Source organism: Gigantopelta aegis, chromosome 1 (assembly GCF_016097555.1).
Source record: "Gigantopelta aegis isolate Gae_Host chromosome 1, Gae_host_genome, whole genome shotgun sequence".
In the NCBI taxonomy this organism is placed as follows: domain Eukaryota; kingdom Metazoa; phylum Mollusca; class Gastropoda; order Neomphalida; family Peltospiridae; genus Gigantopelta; species Gigantopelta aegis.
This window is the reverse complement of record NC_054699.1, coordinates 31,577,600-31,592,313: the sequence shown is the minus strand read 5'-3', so window position 1 is coordinate 31,592,313 and position 14,714 is coordinate 31,577,600. Positions and strand designations below refer to the sequence as shown.

General features: G+C 35.8%; 1 long non-coding RNA gene across 1 annotated transcript; it reads right to left on the bottom strand.

Annotated features, from left to right (window-relative positions):
* Positions 1-749: 749 nt before the first annotated feature.
* LOC121367724 lies at positions 750-13,980 on the bottom strand. Its single transcript, XR_005957426.1, has 4 exons — positions 13,846-13,980; positions 11,955-12,071; positions 11,534-11,615; positions 750-1,142 (listed from the first exon to the last, which is right to left on the bottom strand). It is a non-coding gene; the product is annotated as an uncharacterized LOC121367724 (long non-coding RNA).
* Positions 13,981-14,714: the final 734 nt, after the last annotated feature.

Sequence of the window (14,714 nt, the reverse complement as noted above, 5' to 3'; positions counted from 1 at the left end):
CTTGTGGTAATGTTCCAGTATGAGCCTGGGCCGCTTGTGGTAATGTTCCAGTATGAGCCTGGGCCGCTTGTGGTAATGTTCCAGTATGAGCCTGGGCCGCTTGTGGTAATGTTCCAGTAGGTGCCTGGCGGCTTGTGGTAATGTTCCAGTATCAACCCGAGTCGCTTGTGGTAATGTTCCAGTAGGTGCCTGGCCGCTTGTGGTAATGTTCCAGTATGTGTCTGGGTCACTTGTGGTAATGTTCCAGTATCAGCCCGGGCCGCTTATGGTAATGTTCCAATATGTGCCTGGCCGCTTTTGGTAATGTTCCAGTATCAGCCTAGGTCGCTTGTGGTAATGTTCCGGAATCAGCCCGGACCGCTTGTTGCAATGAATCAGTATCAGCCTGGGCCGCTTATGGTAATGCTCCAATATCAACCTGATAATGCGATTTTTTTCGCACTTTTCAGTTTTAAAATGATCCAAAAGCTAATTCAAGATGTTCTAGAAAATACCTTGTCTGAAAGACAAAGCTTCAGCACTTTGTAGTTTTAAAATGATCCAAAAGCTAATTGAAGATGTTCCAGAATGTACCTAGTCTGAACGACAAAGCTTCAGCACTTTTCAGTTTTAAAATGATCCAAAAGCTAATTCAAGATGTTCTATAATGCTAATTCAAGATGTAGCTAATTCAAGATGTTCCAGAATGTACCTAGTCTGAACGACAAAGCTTCAGATCTTCTAGAAGTTTTAAAATGATCCAAAAGCTAATTCAAGATGTTCTAGAATGTACCTAGTCTGAACGATAAAGCTAATTGAAGATGTTCTAGAATGTACCTAGTCTGAACGACAAAGCTAATTCAAGATGTTCTAGAATGTACCTAGTCTGAACGACAAAGCTAATTCAAGATGTTCTAGAATGTACCTAGTCTGAACGACAAAGCTAATTCAAGATGTTCTAGAATGTACCTAGTCTGAACGACAAAGCTAATTCAAGATGTTCTAGAATGTACTTAGTCTGAACGACAAAGCTTCAGCACTTTCTAAAACATATCTCTGCGGAACACAGAGTCAAAAGTTTTACATTTTTGTATACACATCCGTATTTTCACGCTCTTGTTTTATAGGAAATATTTCTGAAACTCACGGCAGGATAAAGTTCTCTGAAAAACAACAGAAAATTGGTTAGGATTGTAACACATGAAACGTTCTTTAAGGTGATCATTTTTGACATATTCACTATGGGTATGTAAAAAAGAACGACAAACAAGTACCCCTATTAGGTGATTATGAGTTTCGAATCTTTTTAAAATTGGACACCACATGTTATGTTTTTGACCAGTTTTAAACATCAGTTCTCTTACTACAACCTTTCTAAATATATGTATATATATATATATATATATATCTATCTATATATCTATATATATATATATATATATATATATATATATATATATATATATATATATATATATCTATATATCTATATATATATATATATATATATATATTTAGAAATTTCCAGGGTATGTAATTTTACCCTTCGTACCCTTTGACAGAAAGCCTGACAACCCAGATAGCGAAGGTGTGTGTCAAGGGTAGTGTTCTAGAACCTTAACTGGAAATACGCACAAAGCTAAATTGAAATAAAATTAATGAATATGAGAGTCTGTCTATCCAGGCATGACCCCAGCACAGTATGGCTTTGTTCGCCTAGCTACTACACGGCCCGAACAATACTGTACAATGAAACATAACCACATGTATGAATATTTATATGTATAGGGATCCGGTCGTTGTAGTTGCATAAGTTTCACAGGGTTGGTATGAAAATATACAGAGCTTGTAACATAGTCACCAATTTAGCCAGTTGCTCATAGATGACGATAACCGTAGCTAAAGATTGGCGCATGAACACAAACTCTAGCAAGAAGTGAGTATTTGGTAATATAGGTTTAATACAATGCATGGATATGAATTTGTTATTACTTTTTCATAATTTGTGCATGTAAATTAATAATTCACCACACGTATGGGACAAACAGTAAAAGTTCGTAGCTAAACATTGGGGCATGACTCTATTAAGAATGTACCGGCCTCAGTGGCGTCGTGGCAGGCCATCGGTCTACAGGCTGGTAGGTACTGGGTTCGGATCCCAGTCGAGGCATGGGATTTTTAATCCAGATACCGACTCCAAACCCTGAGTGAGTGCTCCGCAAGGCTCAATGGGTAGGTGTAAACCACTTGCACCGACCAGTGATCCATAACTGGTTCAACAAAGGCCATGGTTTGTGCTTTCCTGCCTATGGGAATCGCAAATAAAAGATCCCTTGCTGCTAATCGGAAGAGTAGCCCATGTAGTGGCGACAGCGGGTTTCCTCTTACAAACAGTGTCAGGATGACCACATGTTTGACGTCCAATAGCCGATGATACGGTAAAAAAAAATCAATGTGCTCTAGTGGCGTCGTTAAATAAAAAACTTTACTTTACTTTACTATTAAGAATTAGAGGGACATTCCTGAGTTTGCTGCATTGTAAGATGTTTCCGACTAATAAAATATTTCTACGATTAAATTTACATATTAAATACATTTTCTTGTTTAGAATATCAGTGTCTGTATATTCAATGTGTTTCTGGTCGTGTTAATATATGTAAGAAGCCCAAGCTGGATTTTGTCTTCATATAATTTCGTACGTACGAAAAACCCCAATATATATATTTTAGGAAATGAAATGAAATTTAACCTAATACAAATATTAGAACGATCAGAAATACGTTTAATATACAGCCGCTAATATTTTATGCAGAAAAATATATTTTATATGTAATTACAGTCGTTAAAAAGTCTCTGTTAGTCGACAACATCTTAAAAATTGCAGCAAACTCAGGAATGTCCCTTTAATGGTAAAAAGTCAGTATTTGGTAATATAGGTTTAATATAATGCATGGATATAAATTTGTTATTACTTTTCCATAATTGTTGCATGTAAATTAATAATAACTCACCACACGGATGAGACAAATAGTAATATTTAAACATTGTAGTAAAACAAGAAGTTTGTTTTGTTTAACAACACCACTAGAACACATTGATTTATTAATCATCGGCTATTGGATTTTAGCCATTCGGTAATTCTGATATAGCCTTAAAGAGGAAACCAGCTACAGTTTTCTATTAGTAGCAAGGGATAGTTTATATACACCATCCCACAGAAATGATAACACATACCATGGCCGTTGATATACCAGTCGTTGTGCACTGACTGGAACGAGAAATAGCCTAATGGGCTACCGACAGGGATCGATGCTAGACCGATTACGCATTACGAAAGCGCTTTACCACTGGTCTACACCCGGCCAAGTGTAAATCTCGTCGGATATATATTTTGTAGTGTTTTAATTATTGGCGGGAATAGTTTTCAGTTCCGAAATGGCTGTATTTTTAGATTTGCTGCCACAATAGCGATACCGAACGTTTTACACGGTATACCGTCCATCTTTACCAACAACACTAATTAAAAAAATATAAAAATAATAACAAAACAATAATTTCTCATCCATTACGTGAACACAGCTGGAACAACTGAAACATTAATACATCTTTCAATTTTATGTTAATACACGTAATGCCACACTAGGACTGATGATGGAAACACTGTTTAACTAAAACCTTATTTTAATATTAATGACGGATTTCATTTACAACATTTAATTTAATGTTTAGAAACGTAATAATTTGTTTTATGAACATGCGAATAATAATAATAATGAAAAATGTAACATTATTCAATGCATGGCCTGTCTTGTTTCTTCCTTATTATTCGGTAAACGGGGAACACAATAAACATAATTTCACATCTTGCTAGACAGGTTCACACAACGCTAGTCAGTTAGAAAATGAATGTACACTATTTATCCTATATCAAGCCAACAGGTGGTGTCCGCATCACATGTGGTGACCGGCCTCGGTGGTGTCGTGGTTAGGCCTGTCTTGTTTTCTCCATATTATTCGGTAAACGGGGAACACGATAAACATAATTTCACGCCTTGCTAGACAGGTTCACACAACGCTAGTCAGTTAGAAAATGAATTTACACTATTTATCAAATACGCAACCCTCCACAACAAGAATGTGCTGCAAACTCATTGGATGTAAGCACGTAGTCGTAAAATGAACCAGAAATGGACAAACATGTGGTTAATTTTGGGCAGTTCTACCTACCTATACTACCTACATACCTCAACGGTATCCACAACATGTTAGAAAATGCAAAGTAGAAAATTATCTATCCGGAATCTGCTAGAGCCCAAGACTAACGTCAATAGTATTTTGTTTGTTTCTGGTTTTGCAGGCGACATCCAATTTTTCGGGGGCCTCGATCATTTATTGTGAACACACACAAAACTATAAGACCTAAACGCCAATTATAGCACGCTCACAAACACGGTAAATACCTTATTTTCTACCAGTTCTGACTTTGGGGTATATTGGAAATTTGTATAAAATTTAACTTTTGGAATATAGACTACTTATAAATCATCACTAGTATTTTTCTTTTGATTTGGGTTTAGTTTTTTGTAAAACATGCTGCCGCGCTAAAAACTGACTATTAGTTAAAGTTGTTTGTGACTTAGTCACTGGATATTAATACCAAGCCTATTAGTTCAATGGTACATCTTAAAATGATTTTAGGTTGTAGTTTTTGTGAAAAAAAACACTGAATATTAATACCTGACTATTAGTTAAATGGTACATCTTTTATGATGTTAGGTTGTAGTTTTTGTGAAACACACCGAATATTAATACCTGACTATTAGTTAAATGGTACACCTGTGATGATGTTAGGTTGTAGTTTTTGGGAAACATACTGAATATTAATAACTGACTATGAGTTAAGTGGTACACCTGTGATGATGTTAGGTTGTAGTTTTTGTGAAACACACTGAATATTAAAAACTGACTATTAGTTAAATAGAACATCTGTTACGATGCTAGGTTGTAGTTTTTGTGAAACACACTGGATATTAAAAACTGTTAGTTAAATAGTACATCTGTTACGATGTTAGGTTGTAGTTTTTGTGAAATACACTGAATATTAAAAACTGACTAATAGTTATATAGTACATATGTTATGATGTTAGGTTGCTGATTTTGTGAAACACACTGAATATTAAAAACTGACTATTAGTTAAATAGTACATCTGTTATGATGTTAGGTTGTAGTTTTTGTGAAACATACTGAATATTAATAACTGACTATTTGTTAAACAGAACATCTGTTTTGACCTTAGGTTATAGGTTTTGTGAAACATACTGAATATTAATAACTGACTATTAGTCAAAGTTATTGTGAAACACACTGGATATTAAAAACTGACTGTTAGTTAAATGGTACATCTGTTATGATGTTAGGTTGTAGTTATTGTGAAACACACTGGATATTAATAACTGTCTATTAGTTAAATGGTACATCTGTTATGATGTTAGGTTGGTGATTTTGTGAAACACACTGAATATTAAAAACTGACTATTAGTTAAATAGTACATCTGTTATGATGTTAGGTTGTAGTTTTTGTGAAACATACTGAATATTAATAACTGACTATTAGTTAAATAGTACATCTGTTATGATGTTAGGTTGTAGTTTTTGTGAAACACACTGAATATTAAAAACTGACTATTAGTTAAATAGAACATCTGTTACGATGCTAGGTTGTAGTTTTTGTGAAACACACTGGATATTAAAAACTGACTGTTAGTTAAATAGTACATCTGTTACGATGTTAGGTTGTAGTTTTTGTGAAACACACTGAATATTAAAAACTGACTGTTAGTTAAATAGTACATCTGTTATGATGTTAGGTTGTAGTTTTTGTGAAACACACTGAATATTAAAAACTGACTATTTGTTAAACAGAACATCTGTTTTGATCTTAGGTTATAGTTTTTGTGAAACATACTGAATATTAATAACTGACTATTAGTCAAAGTTATTGTGAAACACACTGGATATTAAAAACTGACTGTTAGTTAAATGGTACATCTGTTATGATGTTAGGTTGTAGTTATTGTGAAACACACTGGATATTAATAACTGTCTAGTAGTTAAATGGTAAATCTGTTATGATGTTAGGTTGTAGTTTTTGTGAAACATACTGAATATTAATAACTGACTATGAGTTAAATAGTACATCTGTTATGATGTTAGGTTGTAGTTTTTGTGAAACATGCTGAATATTAATAAGTGACTATTAGTTAAAGTTATTGTGAAACACACTGGATATTAAAAACTGTCTATTAGTTAAATGGTACATCTTTTATAATGTTAGGTTGTAGTTTTTGTGAAACACACTGAATATTAAAAACTGACTATTAGTTAAATAGTACATCTGTTACGATGCTAAGTTGTAGTTTTTGTGAAAGACACTAGATATTAAAAACTGACTATTAGTTAAATAGTACATCTGTTACGATGCTAGGTTGTCGATTTTGTGAAACACACTTCATATTAAAAAATGACTATTAGTTAAAGAGTACATCTGTTATGATGTTAGGATGTCGATTTTGTGAAACAAACTGAATATTAAAAACTGACGCTTCTTCAAATATAAGTTTGTAGATTTTTAATTTGTGAAACATACTGAATAAAGAAACCAACCAGACAACTGGTTGAATATATAGGTCCTAGTACATATTATATGATGTTGGGTTGCAGATATTGTGCAACATATCGAACATTAAAGACTGGCAATTGTCTAAATTGCAGCATATATGCAGGAGATATGTGCGCATGTATCTCACTATCAGTTATACATATATCAAATATCAAATTAGGGCCGTCTGATCCTGGATTAACACTCATATCTAGTTTAACGTGCTCCTCTACCACTTGGGTTTCGAACACGCCTATCCAGACTCCAGCTTCCGATAAAATCGGGGGTCTGACTCGGGACAGGAACTGGAATGTGGCGCTGAACCCTCCACTTTTGTGTACCTAAGTAGGCCTATGATACAAACCCAACCTTAAATGTATGACAATGCGAAGGAAGGAAGGAAATGTTTTATTTAACGACGCACTCAACACATTTACTGTTATATGGCGTCAGACATATGGCTAAGGACCACACAGATATATAGAGGGAAACCCCGCTGTCGCCACTTCATGGGCTACTCTTTTCGATTAGCAGCAAGGGATCTTTTATGTGCACCATCCCACAAATAGGATAGTACATACCACGGCCTTTGTTATACCAGTTGTGGAGCAATGGCTGGAACGAGAAATAGCTCAATGGGCCCACTGACGGGGATCGATCCCAGGTATCACAATGCGATTCAGAAGCTTAACCACTTTTATTTTCGTCATTACAGACCTGTACCTAGGGGGAGGGAGAGGATCAGTGTGCGCCTAGAAAAATTATGAAAAAGATGTGTTTTGTTTCTGGCTTATCTTTCATTACCTTATTTTCGTGCTTATATCCAGTTAAGGTTGAAGCACGCTGTCCAGGACAGTGGGTTAGTTGTTAGTTGGTTGGTCGCTAGTGAGAGAGAAGAGGGTGTAGTGACCTTACAGCTACCCAATGAGCCCTTAAGAACCCGCTCTGGGCTTGGAGCCGGTACCGGGCTGCGAACCCTGTACCTACCAGCCTGGGATCTTTTATATGCACTTTCCCACAGACAGAAAAGCACATACCACGACCCGTGTCCAGTTGTAGTGTACTGGTTGGATCCACCGAGGTGGTTCGATCCTGCTACGCCAGCACCCCAAGTGAGCACTCAATCGACTGAGCTAAATCCCGCCAAAATGTGTATTAATTGAATGCCTTATTAAAAGGACTGTCCCGAGTTTCCTGCATTGTAAGATGTTTCCGACTAATAAAATCTTTTAACGTCTAAAAATACGCATTAAATATATTTTCTTGTTTAGAATATCAGCGTCTGTATATTCAATGTGTTTCTGGTCGTCTTAATATTTGTAAAAAACCCAAACTGGATTTTGTCTTTTTAAATAATTTCGTACGTACGAAAAAATATACTTTAAGAAATAAAACGAAATTTAACCTATTTAACAAATCGTAGAACGATCAGAAACACGTTTAATATACAGCCAGTGATATTTTATGCAGAAAAATATATTTGATATGTAATTACAATCGTTAAAAAGTATCTGTTAGTTGATAACATCTTAAACTCGGGAATGTCCCTTTAAAGGTTTCAAACGCTAAGGCATATTCGTTTTACTATTATAACCAGTTTTGATAACTGAAATCATACTTTACTTTGATTTTATTGTGTATATTATCATTTTCCGTACATTCGAAGTGTTTTTAGTTATCCTGGTGTTTTTAATATCACAAACTGCATTTCTCATATTTTTAAAAACGCACGTGCGTCTGAGAGTTAACTGTTATGGAGTCGAGTTTTAGTCTATTTTTTGAGGGTATTTCACCATTTCAAAGTCTCGAAAATGTAAACGTAACACAGAGTGTGCTGTTTTTTGGTCGTCTAAATTCTAGAAAGACCATTTAGATCAAACTCTGCATGGTAGGTTAGACATTACATATGTAAGCAAAAGTCCAATTTTAAAACTATTCGCCCATTTTTGCTACATTTATTATTATTATTATTTAACATTTCTTCGTTTCAGTTAATCATGAATATGATATAATTATGTATATTCATGTACCAAGTTAAGCAATTTGGGGGGAAAAGGGTTTGGCGACATTCTCGTATATACTTTATTAGCCGTAAACATACAGTTCATAGGGATTACAAACATTAAAATATAATACATATATCATTAAAAGGATAAAACGTTCGCTCGTTAGATACATTTTGATGGTAAATGGTATCTAACGTTCACTGATTATGTATTATTACCTTTGTATCCAGCGCGTATTATTTTATTTCTTTATTTGTCAAAACGTAAGTTTTAATACAGGACATTTATAGTGTAAACAGAACAATTTAAATTAATTTAATCTTTTAACAGATTATAAATGAATTGATCTTTTTAACAAATTATTTTATATGTGTAAAAAGTTTTAGAATAAGAAAAATTTACAGTTTGTAAAAGAAAAACAGCAATACTTGCACATAGTGAAGAATATCGTTTGCTCATGGAGTTTGAATATATATTTCCTTCATTACTTTATCTAATTAATGTGACAGAACCTAATTTTTAAACACTACGACGTATTTTTCACAATTAAAGCCGTTTTTGGTCATTTAAATTAGAAGTACATGCACATTTTAGTATTTAGAAATGGTTCTAGTCATCCAGGCTTTTGTAGTACCCCAAAATTCATCATTCTAAAGACGTACGTTCGTCTAACACGTAATGGTTATCGAAACAAGCTCTAGTCTGCTTTTGGATGGTATTTCCCCTTTTAAACATCAGAGACTTTAGCTTCTCTCTGTTATAACCTTACCGAAACGTGTTGAAGGTTTGTAGATTGACTAAAGATAGCGTCCATTTTCACGGGTTGAAACCAGCGTCTGCGCCTTTAAACTTTATATTTGATTGTTCATTCTTTTCATTAACGTGTTTCTACTACAAATATATACCAAACATTAAAGATAAGATTGACTTTATTGTTTGCGTCTGGTGGTGCACCACATTTTGGTGGCGTGCAATCATCTTAAAGACACTAGAAAAGATATATTTGGACAAATGAAATGTTATGGAATCCTTTCGATTCCATCCGGAACTTATATTACAATTTCTACGTCATACTGACTTTTATTCTAAATTTTAATTTTACCTATCAGTGATATTTGTATTTTTTGCACAGTTCTTTACATTGTTTTTATTTACCTCTGTGGGGCGAGACGTAACCCAGTGGTAAAGCGCTCGCTTGGTGCGCGGTCGGTTTGGGACCGACCCCCGTCAGTGGGCCCATTGGGCTATTTCTCGCTCCAGCCAGTTCATTACGACTGGTATAACATAGGCCGTGGTATGTGCTATCCTGTCTATGGGATGGTGCATATAAAAGATAACTTGCTGCTAATCGAATAGAGTAGCCCATGAAGTGGTGACAGCGGATTTCTTCTCTCAATATCTTTGTGGTCCTTAACCCTATGTCCGACGCCATACATAGCCGTAAATAAAATGTGTTGAGTGCGTCGTTAAACGAAACATTTCCTTCCTTCGTTATTTACCTCTTGCATATTTATATTGATGTTGATCATCACTTCATGCTTTGCGTTTACCATAGTTTGACACCCAAATAGCCGACGTATGTTTCGTGCTGGGATGTCGTTAAGCATATATTTTATTCTATTACTAATTGCTATTTTCAAAATTCTGCCCATTTTCAACCCCCCCCCCCCCCCCCCCCCCCTCCATCCCGAGTCAGGCCACCGATCTTATCGGAGGTCGGACTCGGGATGGGCGTGTTCGAAACCCTAGTGGTATATGGGCACGTTAAACTAGTTATTATCATCATCATCATATTATTGTTTGCGGGTCGTATCCGTTAGTTTACGGAATAGCTATGGTATGGATCCTACGAACTAGGGGTTGCCAAAAGTTGCCATCTTATTTTTATGACGTTGCCAAAAGAATTTATTCGTATATATTTATACATAATTTATAGTTTTCAGTTTTACTTCTTGTAAATATATTTGTTGAACTATTTCTGATTTGAAAGTCTCTCATAACTCCATAGGAGTAGCCTGTGTACTTTTATTGGTGTATTATTGTATTATTATCTTGTTTTTATTTTAATCTGTGCAAAATTGGGAATAAAAAAACCCGACATAACCTTTGGGATTATCAGAGTTTAGGTCTCACTACACAGTTCACTTCCGGGTGAGAGTTCATTCTGTATAGTTCCTAATTGTGTCATATGTTATGGTTCACATAGTCACATTTAGTAATTGGGGAAGAATTAAAACAATTTGTATTTTTAATGGTAAGCGTTTTGGCTGGATTTTGCTCGTTATTTTGCAATATTGTGTGCATTAACGTTTTGGGACATGGTTGTATAGCGGAAGAACAGGTGGTTCGGACCGGTACTACAGCTAGATTCGGTCATTTAGCAAAAAACCCCAAAAAAAACCAAACTGTGATGGAAATGTTCTCAATTTTGGAGTGAAAATAAATGCCTATAATTATAATGTATGTTCGCAGTGGTGTATCATGCTAGTGCCAACGAGAACCTGTTCTACTGGCAAGCTTCATTTCAACTTGGAAAATTTAACCTGGATTTCAATGGCAAATAACATTTGTGTAGTGAAACCTTTTAGTCCGTCCCTTCATTCTATAAAATGTTGTGGGTTTTTTGGTGAATAAAATCAGTTTAGTTTGACGAAAGAAGAAAAGTAAAAGTATATTGGAAATAACAAATAAATACTATTTGTGTGTGCAATTTACAAATCAATCGGCTTATAAATAAATAACTTGTAGTAAATTCCATAGTATGAAAAAAGGCGTTCCCTGTGGAACGGACTATAGAAGCATAGCTGATAAAATCCTATAATATCTGGGACAGTGACCCCAATCATCCCAATACCAGGGAAATATTGATGTGTTAGAAATAAGACTTACACATTCCACCAGCAATACAGGCCAACACACAGCACCACAAGTATTGTACCAGAAACAATCCCAACCATGCCGTAAAATACATCTGAAAAATATGAAACAATTCAATAAAACATCAGATTCTTTACAGGGAAACAACCGGCCTCGATGATGTCGTGGTTAAACCATGGGACATAAGGCTGGTAGGTACTGGGTTCACAGCCCGGTACCGGCTCCCACCCAGATCGAGTTTTAACGACTCAATGGGTAGGTGTAAGACCACTACACCCTCTTCTCTCTCACTAACTACTAACAACTAACCCATTGTCCTGGACAAATAGCCCAGATAGATGAGGTGCGTGCCCAGGACAGCGTGCTTGAACCTTAATTATACTGTCTGCCCTTAAACTTTCTGGATAAGACGCCGAAAAATGTTTTTGCTCACCTTTGCTTTGTTCTGTTAAGGGGTTTTCTGTTGTGCTGGACGGTAACTGGACGGAGCGCTTTGATTGGTGTGGTAAATCATCGCCTGCGTCAGTAATTAGCCAATCAGCTGCAGTGACTGAAACAAAAGAACAGGTCTAAGTTCAGACAGTAATTTTTCGGCAAATGATGGCAAACTATTTTCACTGGTTCCTGTATGTCAGTCCCGTAGGAACGATATCTGGAATAAAGGTGGGTGGGAGTGGACACAACATCTAGTGGCGGGGTGGGGTGGGGTGGGGTGGGGGTACACATCATGACCGCCACTCCACCCGGTTCCTACTGGCCTACATCGTCATTCCATTTGATGGACAGACAGACAGACAGACATATTGTTTATTAAAGTCTCACCTCAGTTAAAACATAAAACATCACTAACCATAATAAAATCTAAAATAGCACTGAGCCACTCCATATATAGTAATGAGAGACTATAAAAATATTAGTAATCGACATAGATAAAAAAATTATAAATATTACATTAAAACACATTTAAAATATTTAACACGAAATAAAATATATAAAAGATTTATCTAACTAAAACCCCTAAATGCAATTAATAATATAGTATCATACAAGTAACTTATATAAAAAAAAATCAGTTAGCGTATAAAACACCATGACGTTTTTCTAAAATTAATTTGTAGGTCTTGGTACTTAATCTGTACAAAGTATGACTGGATAAGATATATGACATTTTTTTCTGACGTGTAGCGTACACAATAGTCTAGAAAACGTTATCGGCAAACGGCTGACTGAACTTAACCCCAGATGTCAGTCAATATACACAAACACCGACGGGAGGATTCTGGAATGATTGTCACACCACCCCGTCTCAATATTTACTGACTCAGTGTTTACCACCTCATAATTTAGTCTCTTTTATAAGTCGACCTTAAATGCTTCAGAATATATATAAAAGAGATAATTCAAACAAGGATTGTAATCTTTTTCACTTAGCTATATACTAGTTTTGTAACATATATTCACACGCAGGCGCACACAATCACAAACACAGATACACACAGAGAGAGAGAGAGAGAGAGAGAGAGAGAGAGAGAGAGAGAGAGAGAGAGAGAGAGAGAGAGAGAGAGAGAGAGATGATAGACACATGCAGACACAGAGAGCCATACGTGAACGCACACACGCACATACACATGCACGCACGCACAGACACCATTTGCATAAAAAACCCAACATTTTTAGTTAAGGAGGTGCGGAAACAAAATTACGTGGGTCCCAGATCATCAATCTTTTCGTGGAAAAAAACAAACAACTTTCGTTTTGAGGGCGAAGTCCCTTTAAAAAGCCTCTGTATCCCGAAACTGGTCACAGTGGATAACAACCTGGGCCAAGTTGTTCAAAACGTGGTTAAGCTAACATTGGGTTAGTCTAGTATTTTTACTTTAATGATCTTTGCATTAAAAAGAACAAAATAAAACAACTTAACCCACAAAAAAACAAAACAAAAAAACAAAACAACAACAACAACAAAACAAAACAAACAACCAAACAAACAAAGCAAACACAACAACAACAAACAAACACAAAAAATAATTTAATTTAATTATGTTGTTCTAAGTCAAGTCTTTTCTAAAAAAAACTTTATTTTTTTAATTTTTTAATTGTTTATTAATTAATTTTTTTTGTAGTCATTTAATATCTTGGGCCGTGCTTATAAAACTTTTAGAGTCCAGACGCAATCTCTAATGACGTCACACGCATACAATTTGTATGGCGTTGTCATGGCATTAGTGTCCCAGACTCTATTAGAGTCTTGAGTCTAGACTCTAAAATTGTCTAAGCACCAGGCCAGGTTTTTATAATATCTCTTAACCACTAGTTACACTCACGTTTCAATAACTGGCCCCTGGAATAATAACCTGTTTCGGTTGGATCAAATCTCACCGTTTACAGTGAGCTATCAGTCTGGCTCCCCATGACTCCCCTGAGACCAGGGCCTGTACTGATACAACTTTTGAAGTCTTTACTCGAAACTCTAATATAGTCTGAGACAGTAATGTCATGACAACGCCATTCAAATTGTATGAATGTGACGTCATTAAAGATTGAGTCTGGACTCTAAACGTTTTATAAACACGGGCCCAGTTCAAGGATCTGGGCAGGACGTAGCCCAGTGGTAAAGCGCTCGCCTGATGCGCTGTTGGTCTGGGATCGATCCCAGTCGGTGGGCATATTGGGCTATTGTTTCGTTCCAGCTAATGCACCACGACTGGTATATCAAAGGCCGTGGATGGTGCATATAAAAGATCCCTTGCTACTAAAGGAAAAAAATATATAGCGGGTTTCCTCTCTAACACTATACATGTTAATAATTAACAAATGTTTGACATCCAATAGCCGATGATTTAATAAATCAATGTGCTCTAGTGGTGTTGTTAAAGAAACAAATTTTAACTTTAAATTCAAGGACAGTAATTTTAGTTTCCCGTAACGCGAACCACAACTGGTGTAACAAAGGCCGTGGTATGTGCTATTCTGTCTGTGGGATGGTGCATATAAAAGATCCCTTGCTGCTAATCCAAAAGAGTAGCCCATAAAGTGGCAACTGCGGGTTTCCTCTCTCAATATCTGTGTGGTCCTTAACCATTTATCTGACGCCATATAACCGTTAATAAAATGTGTTGAGTGAGTCGTTAAATAAAACATTTCCTTCCTTTAAAGTACTATATACGGATTAAATATGAATGCTCAATATGGC